This window comes from Oncorhynchus clarkii, chromosome 9 (assembly GCF_045791955.1).
Source record: "Oncorhynchus clarkii lewisi isolate Uvic-CL-2024 chromosome 9, UVic_Ocla_1.0, whole genome shotgun sequence".
Taxonomy (NCBI): Eukaryota; Metazoa; Chordata; class Actinopteri; order Salmoniformes; family Salmonidae; genus Oncorhynchus; species Oncorhynchus clarkii.
Window position 1 is genome coordinate 5,371,196 of NC_092155.1, and position 7,713 is coordinate 5,378,908.

At 45.6% G+C, this 7,713-nt stretch overlaps 1 protein-coding gene across 2 annotated transcripts in view; it reads right to left on the reverse strand.

Moving 5' to 3' along the window:
- LOC139415792 (galactose-specific lectin nattectin-like) overlaps positions 1 to 7,713 on the reverse strand; it is a 1,187,935-nt gene that overhangs the window by 1,068,332 nt on the left and 111,890 nt on the right. The window lies entirely within an intron of this gene.

The following is a 7,713-nucleotide window of genomic DNA, read 5'->3' on the forward strand; positions in this document are numbered from 1 at the left end:
GCTGAAAATAAGAACTTATAATACTTGTGATGCATTAAAAAGTACGACGGATAAACAAGCAAGTGTTTGTTTCTTGGCTATTTGGGAGAGAATTTTAGCGTTATTGTTATTACCACGGTATAAATTAAATCGAACATAATTCTAATTTCAAATTCTTCGTTGCCAGCAATGTTGATGCAATATCAGTTGTTACCACACGGTGGGATTGTTGCTGTCGCATTTGCATGGCTATGGACTCTTCTCAGGCCTTCAGTTCCCGAAGTACAATAGCCTACTATGGAACTTTCTGGAGTTAGTTCCAATTCGTAATTCTATGGTTCCATCTCCAGTTCTATGGTATGAAACTGTGATATGAAACCATTTGGCTTTTGATGTTCCACGGGGTTCCAGTATTCTGATTTGGAATATTCACCAACACTGGAGTTCTATGCCATTTCTCCACACCTTTAGCTGTTCAAGTCTCTTTCAGTGTGCATTACTGTACTGTTGTTTATTGCTGCTGCCGCTGTTTTAAAGCTGCAGTCCGTAATTCAAACAACATTTTGTGTGAGTTTAAGAGAGACAGTAGAGATCCAATCCAGTTTTTTGTGTCATAGTGTTTATTTGAACAAGTCACATAACTATATTGTATTCATCATCTCACAACAGACATCATTCAGATCATGGGCATAGGAGAGGAACATCAACACCTCTCTATCCCACCCTCCCTCCTCTCTATCAAAATCCTGATTGATACAACAGGCAGATGATACTGTACACACACACACACACACACACACACACACACACACACCACAACACACACAGGGTGGAAACCACAGAATTAGAATTCTAATTCTTGAATCCTAATTTATTCAAATTCTGTGGTGGAACACAAACCAACACAGGTAGATATTGTCTGTACAGTCCTCACTGAGGCTCAAATACCTCAGACAAATAAATAGCTAAATCAATTAAAAACAAGTCAAAACCATCACAGCAGGAAATCCTGGGTTAAAGTTCCTCCCAAATGTCCCCCCTATCTCCTACATAGTACACTACTTTCAACTAGTACTACGAAAAGAATAGGGAGAGATTACAGACCACTGGTTTGCCTTGGACAACCACAAAAACAGCTACAGCTGTACTCCGTACCAGGCGTTCTACTGTACTTTCTTCACACTGAACACTCTTCGGGCTCTAATTTAAGTTGTGCTTCTAATAACACTTTTATTGTAAGGCCCTTTGGCCTATAGGTCTTAACTGTGTATTAGACCGTAAGGAAAGTACTGACACATACGGTAGGAAGGAGACAAAGGGATGCATCCCAAATAGCACAATATTCCCTATATAGTGCACTACTACTGACCAGGGCCCATTGGCATTATATTCCCTACATAGTGCACTACTACTGACCAGGGCCCATTGGCATTATATTCCCTATATAGTGCACTACTGTTGAGCAAGGCACTGGTCAAAAGTAGTCCACTAAATAGTGAAGAGGGTGCCATTTAAAATGCAGAGAGAAAACAACATGAGACAGACAGGTGTAGAGATACATACAGAATAGACAGAGACATCTACAGTTCGACAGCCTCACTCAAGACAGCCCTCAGTATTTCGGAGGTTATTGAAATGTTGACATTGGTTATTGCCTCGTCATTGATTTTTTTTTTATTATTGAAGATTGTCAAGTCAACTTGTTCAGAGAGAAAGAGAATGTGTATTTTCACTTAGTCTCCAAGGCCGATAATAATATCAATAACGTGTCTGTTTTCAGAGCAAAAAAAAACAGCAACAACAAACCAGGGTCTAAAATGGTACCCTATTCCCAGGGGTATTCAACTCTGACCCCTACGAGGTCGGCTGCTTTTCTGTTCTAACTAATAATTAATATCACCCCACCTGGTGTCCCAGGTCTAAATCAGGCCCCGATTAGAGGAGAATCACCCCACCTGGTGTCCCAGGTCTAAATCAGTCCCTGATTAGAGGGGAATCACCCACCCGGTTTCCCAGGTCTAAATCAGTCCCTGATTAGAAGAGAATCACCCACCTGGTGTCCAAGGTCTAAATCAGTCCCCGATTAGAGGAGATTCACCCACCTGGTGTCCAAGGTCTAAATCAGTCCCCGATTAGAGGAGATTCACCCACCTGGTGTCCCAGGTCTAAATCAGTCCCCAATTAGAGGGGAATCCCCCACCTGGTGTCCCAGGTCTAAATCAGGCCCGATTAGAGGAGAATCACCCACCTGGTGTCCCAGGTCTAAATCAGGCCCAGATTAGAGGAGAATCACCCACTTGGTGTCCCAGGTCTAAATCAGGCCCTGATTAGAGGGGAATCACCCACCTGGTGTCCCAGGTCTAAATCAGTCCCCGATTAGAGGGGAACAATGCAAAAATGCATTGGAACTGTCTCGGAGGTCCAGAGTTGAGTTTGAGGGCCCTAATATATAGTGCACTACTTTGGGGTGCCATTTCAAACCCAACCTAAACCCAACCGGGGAGCTCTTCTTAGTGATCCTTCACACTTAAGAAACCACTCTAGCAGAGAGGATGAACAGTAGGGTTTACAGCCAGGGCCTTAGTGATGATGTCACCACCACAGCAGCAGCAGCAGCACAGATACTACACCAGCGAGGCACACACACTAGTCGGTGAGCTCAAGACCAACGACAATCTCACTGGAAAAAAGCACAGAAATAAAAATGTATACCAGTACTGCATCAACAACCAACGTATGGTATACATACAGTACCTATGGTATACATACAGTACCTATGGTAGACATACAGTACCAATGGTATACATGCAGTACCTATGGTATACATACAGTACCTATGGTGTACACAGTACCCACATCCAACAACATAGCCCGGCTTCCACATCCAACAACATAGCCCGGCTTCCACATCCTACAACATAGCCCGGCTTCCACATCCTACAACATAGATATCAGTGGTTCTGGGCCAGTAGATTCCAATGACAACATAGATATCTGTGGTTCTGGGCCAGTAGATTCCAATGACAACATAGATATCAGTGGTTCTGGGCCAGTAGATTCCAATGACAACATAGATATTTGTGGTTCTGGGCCAGTAGATTCCAATGACAACATAGATATCTGTGGTTCTGGGCCAGTAGATTCCAATGACAACATAGATATCTGTGGTTCTGGGCCAGTAGCTTCCAATGACAACATAGATATCTGTGGTTCTGGGCCAGTAGATTCCAATGACAACATAGATATCTGTGGTTCTGGGCCAGTAGATTCCAATGACATCATAGATTACTGTGGTTCTGGGCCAGTAGATTCCAATGACAACATAGATATCTGTGGTTCTGGGCCAGTAGATTCCAATGACAACATAGATATCTGTGGTTCTGGGCCAGTAGATTCCAATGACAACATAGATTACTGTGGTTCTGGGCCAGTAGATTCCAATGACAACATAGATATCTGTGGTTCTGGGCCAGTAGATTCCAATGACAACATTGATAAACATCAGGATGTAACAGTTGACAGCAGAAGAAAATGGACAATGAATAGCGGAAAAAAACGAACAATACTATATCATGTACAAGCAAACACACATACAGGTAAATATCACTGTATTTTTAGAGTTGGACTCTAGCATGACACACAACACAAATAAACCTACACATTATGGAATAAACAACAATGATGTCCTACGTCATATAGTAGTATATATGTAGTAGATTATGTAGCCTGTGATTTTTCCATTGGCCTCTGAGGGGGGGCTGCCAGTTGACTATGATGGTACGTGGTTTCAGCTCCTTGCTCACCACAGTCACATCTTTGGCTGTACGTTTTACAGGATGGTCATGTGATTCTGTGACACCTTTCAAATATCTTGAATATAAATAGTCTGTCAGCCCTTCAAAAAGGGGGTCATTCAGTGACACATTTACCTCATATAGGAGTGATCAATACTCGTCAATACTTACAAATACTAAAACAGCTGTTTTGTCTGTGGTAACACAGGAAACGCTAGTATGATCATTCATTTGCATACGTCGATGACTAATAAATACGATTATTTTCATGAATTGTATAAAGAAAAGTACTGTGGTGAACCTATTTGCTGTAAAGTCTGCTTCCAACTCACACTCTCAAATACGTAGACCCCCCCCCCCCCCCCCCCCCCCTGGACGCGGCTCACTCTCCAGATCCCAATCACCTGAATTCGGATCACCTGTTCACACACACACCTGTATGTCATTATCACACACGGTTTAGTTCAGTTCTTTGCACCCCATCATTGTGAGGTGTTGATTGTTTTATGATACACATCTGTGAGAAGCGCTTCCTGTAATTTACACTTCCTGTAATTTACACCTCCCGTGTATGATAGTTTTTGCCTGCCTCACTAACGACGCCTTTTGCCTATTCTCCCCTGCCTGTACCTTAGCCTATCAGATTTCCTGTACCATAGCCTATCTCCCAGACGACGTTAGTAGCCTTTTCCCTGGCTGTACTGTTACCCTTTTTGGGCTCCCTGTGTATGACCCTCCGCCTGCCCCTGGACCCAGCTACCTGCTTCCTCTGTATGACCTTCTACCTACCCCTGGACCCAGCTACCTGCCTCTTGAGTATGACCTTCTGCCTTCCCCTGGACCCAGCTACCTGCCTCCTGAGTATGACCTTCTGCCTACCCCTGGACCCAGCTACCTGCCTCCTGAGTATGACCTTCTGCCTGCCCCTGGACCCAGCTACCTGCCTCCTCCTGTGTATGACCTTCTGCCTGCCCCTGGACCCAGCTACCGGCCTCCTCCTGTGTATGACCTTCTGCCTGTCCCTGGACCCAGCTACCTGCCTCCTCCTGTGTATGACCTTCTGCCTGCCCCTGGACCCAGCTACCTGCCTCCTCCTGTGTATGACCTTCTGCCTGCCCCTGGACCCAGCTACCTGCCTCCTCCTGTGTATGACCTTCTGCCTGTCCCTGGACCCAGCTACCTGCCTCCTCCTGTGTATGACCTTCTGCCTGCCCCTGGACCCAGCTACCTGCCTCCTCCTGTGTATGACCTTCTGCCTGCCCCTGGACCCAGCTACCTGCCTCCTCCTGTGTATGACCTTCTGCCTGTCCCTGGACCCAGCTACCTGCCTCCTCCTGTGTATGACCTTCTGCCTGTCCCTGGACCCAGCTACCTGCCTCCTCCTGTGTATGACCTTCTACCTGCCCCTGGACCCAGCTACCTGCCTCCTCCTGTGTATGACCTTCTGTCTGCCCCTGAACCCAGCTACCTGCCTCCTCCTGTGGTCCTTTACCAATAAACACCTGCTGCGCCCTGCGCTTGAAACCAGCACTTTGTCTCCCTTCGTGTTCATTATAATTGCACCAGGCAGACAGCTGTATAAAGCCCAGCCTATCTCAGTAGGAGCTTAACAGACTGGGGCGTGCATACAAAATGGTGCCCTACTTTTGACCAGGGTCTATTGGGAGGGGAAGAGATCTGGTCAAAAGTAATGCATTATATAAGGAACAGGGTTCTATTGTGGATGCACGCAGGCTCCAAACCATTCTTTACCCTATTGTGAACCTGAGTGAGAGGCAGAGAGAGAGGCAGAGAGAGAGAGAGGCAGAGAGAGAGAGGCAGAGAGGCAGAGAGGCAGAGAGAGAGAGGCAGAGAGAGAGAGGCAGAGAGAGAGAGAGGCAGAGAGGCAGAGAGAGAGAGGCAGAGAGAGAGGCAGAGAGAGAGGCAGAGAGAGAGAGGCAGAGAGAGAGGCAGAGAGAGAGGCAGAGAGAGAGGCAGAGGCAGAGAGAGAGAGGCAGAGAGAGAGAGGCAGAGAGAGAGAGGCAGAGAGAGAGAGAGAGGCAGAGAGAGACAGAGCACAGGTGCTTTGGGTGTCCAGCATTGAGGGAATAGGGGACTACATTGGTATTAGGGTCCCATTTCAGATGCAGACCTGACCTTGTAAAACAGACCGGCCCACTCAGTCTCGTCATACCATATACAAGAGGCACACACTGGTTGAATCAACGTTGTGTCCACACTATTTCAATTGAAAATTACGTTGAACCCAACGTGGAATAGATGTTGAATTGACATCTTCTCCCAGTGGGAGGGGACTTTTACTCCGAAACAGTCGAATGCTCTATGGCAGAACTGGGCTCCTGAGTGGCGTCACTACAGTCCCTGGTTCAAATCCAGGCTGTATAGGGTAGGGTCGTCATTGACAATAAGTATTTGTTCTTATTAACTGACTGACTTAACTGACTTGCCGAGTTAAATAAAGATAAAATAAATCAAATCGACTGTCAACTCACTTCCATCCATCTCAAGTCACTTTGGTCCTCTGTTGAGAAGACTAAATGACTAAATCAGCCAATGTGTAATAACCCCAACAACCTAGCTACTCCCCTTCCAGTCCTTCCAACCAAAAGTGTATAGGGACTAAGGTGCTATATGGGATGCGTTCGAGGGTCTGTGACTGACACAACAGGTATCTGGTGATATAGCGCGCATCACATAGGAAACACAGTCACAACAAGGGGACAGCTTTAGTGACTTCATGGCCCAGAGAAAACAGGTATCTGGTGATATAACGCGCATCACATAGGAAACACAGTCACAACAGGTGGACAGCTTTAGTGACTTCATGGCCCAGAGAAAACAGGTATCTGGTGATATAGCGCGCATCACATAGGAAACACAGTCACAACAGGTGGACAGCTTTAGTGACTTCATGGCCCAGAGAAAACAGGTATCTGGTGATATAGCGCGCATCACATAGGAAACACAGTCACAACAGGTGGACAGCTTTAGTGACTTCATGGCCCAGAGAAAACAGGTATCTGGTGATATAGCGCGCATCACATAGGAAACACAGTCACAACAGGTGGACAGCTTTAGTGACTTCATGGCCCAGAGAAAACAGGTATCTGGTGATATAACGCGCATCACATAGGAAACACAGTCACAACAGGTGGACAGCTTTAGTGACTTCATGGCCCAGAGAAAACAGGTATCTGGTGATATAGCGCGCATCACATAGGAAACACAGTCACAACAGGTGGACAGCTTTAGTGACTTCATGGCCCAGAGAAAACAGGTATCTGGTGATATAGCGCGCATCACATAGGAAACACAGTCACAACAGGCCTATAAAACAACAAGCATCTGTAACACCACCATCATCATTACAACGCAGGTTGACGTTTGTTGTCGTGAATCTTGCCTCGGAGGCAGAACTGAGCGATTTCCACTAGATGGACCAGCTGCAAAGTCAAAATTGCATATATATACACACATATATAAATAATTGAAGGTTAGGCATTAAGGTTTTCAATGTGCTTAAGGTTAAGTTCGAACCTCAGATGTTATGACTTTGTGGCTGGTGACCATTCTGCAGAGCTGCCTCCAGAACAACATTCATGCCAAGAAAATAAAAAACCCTATTAGCATTACAACCGCCGCCATGTAACAGTTTGATTTATTCAACCTTTTAAAACGTCAACCTTTAAATGGCTTGTCCCAGCATGCAATACATTGGAACCTATTACAGTACACATAACCATAGACACATACTGTATATAGATATTTACCAGCTCACTACTCTGATTCCACCAGTCTTCAGTTAGTTCAACCAGCTCACTACTCTGATTCCACCAGTCTTCAGTTAGTTCAACCATTTCACTACTCTGATTCCACCAGTCTTCAGTTAGTTCAACCAGCTCACTACTCTGATTCCACCAGTCTTCAGTTAGCTCAACCA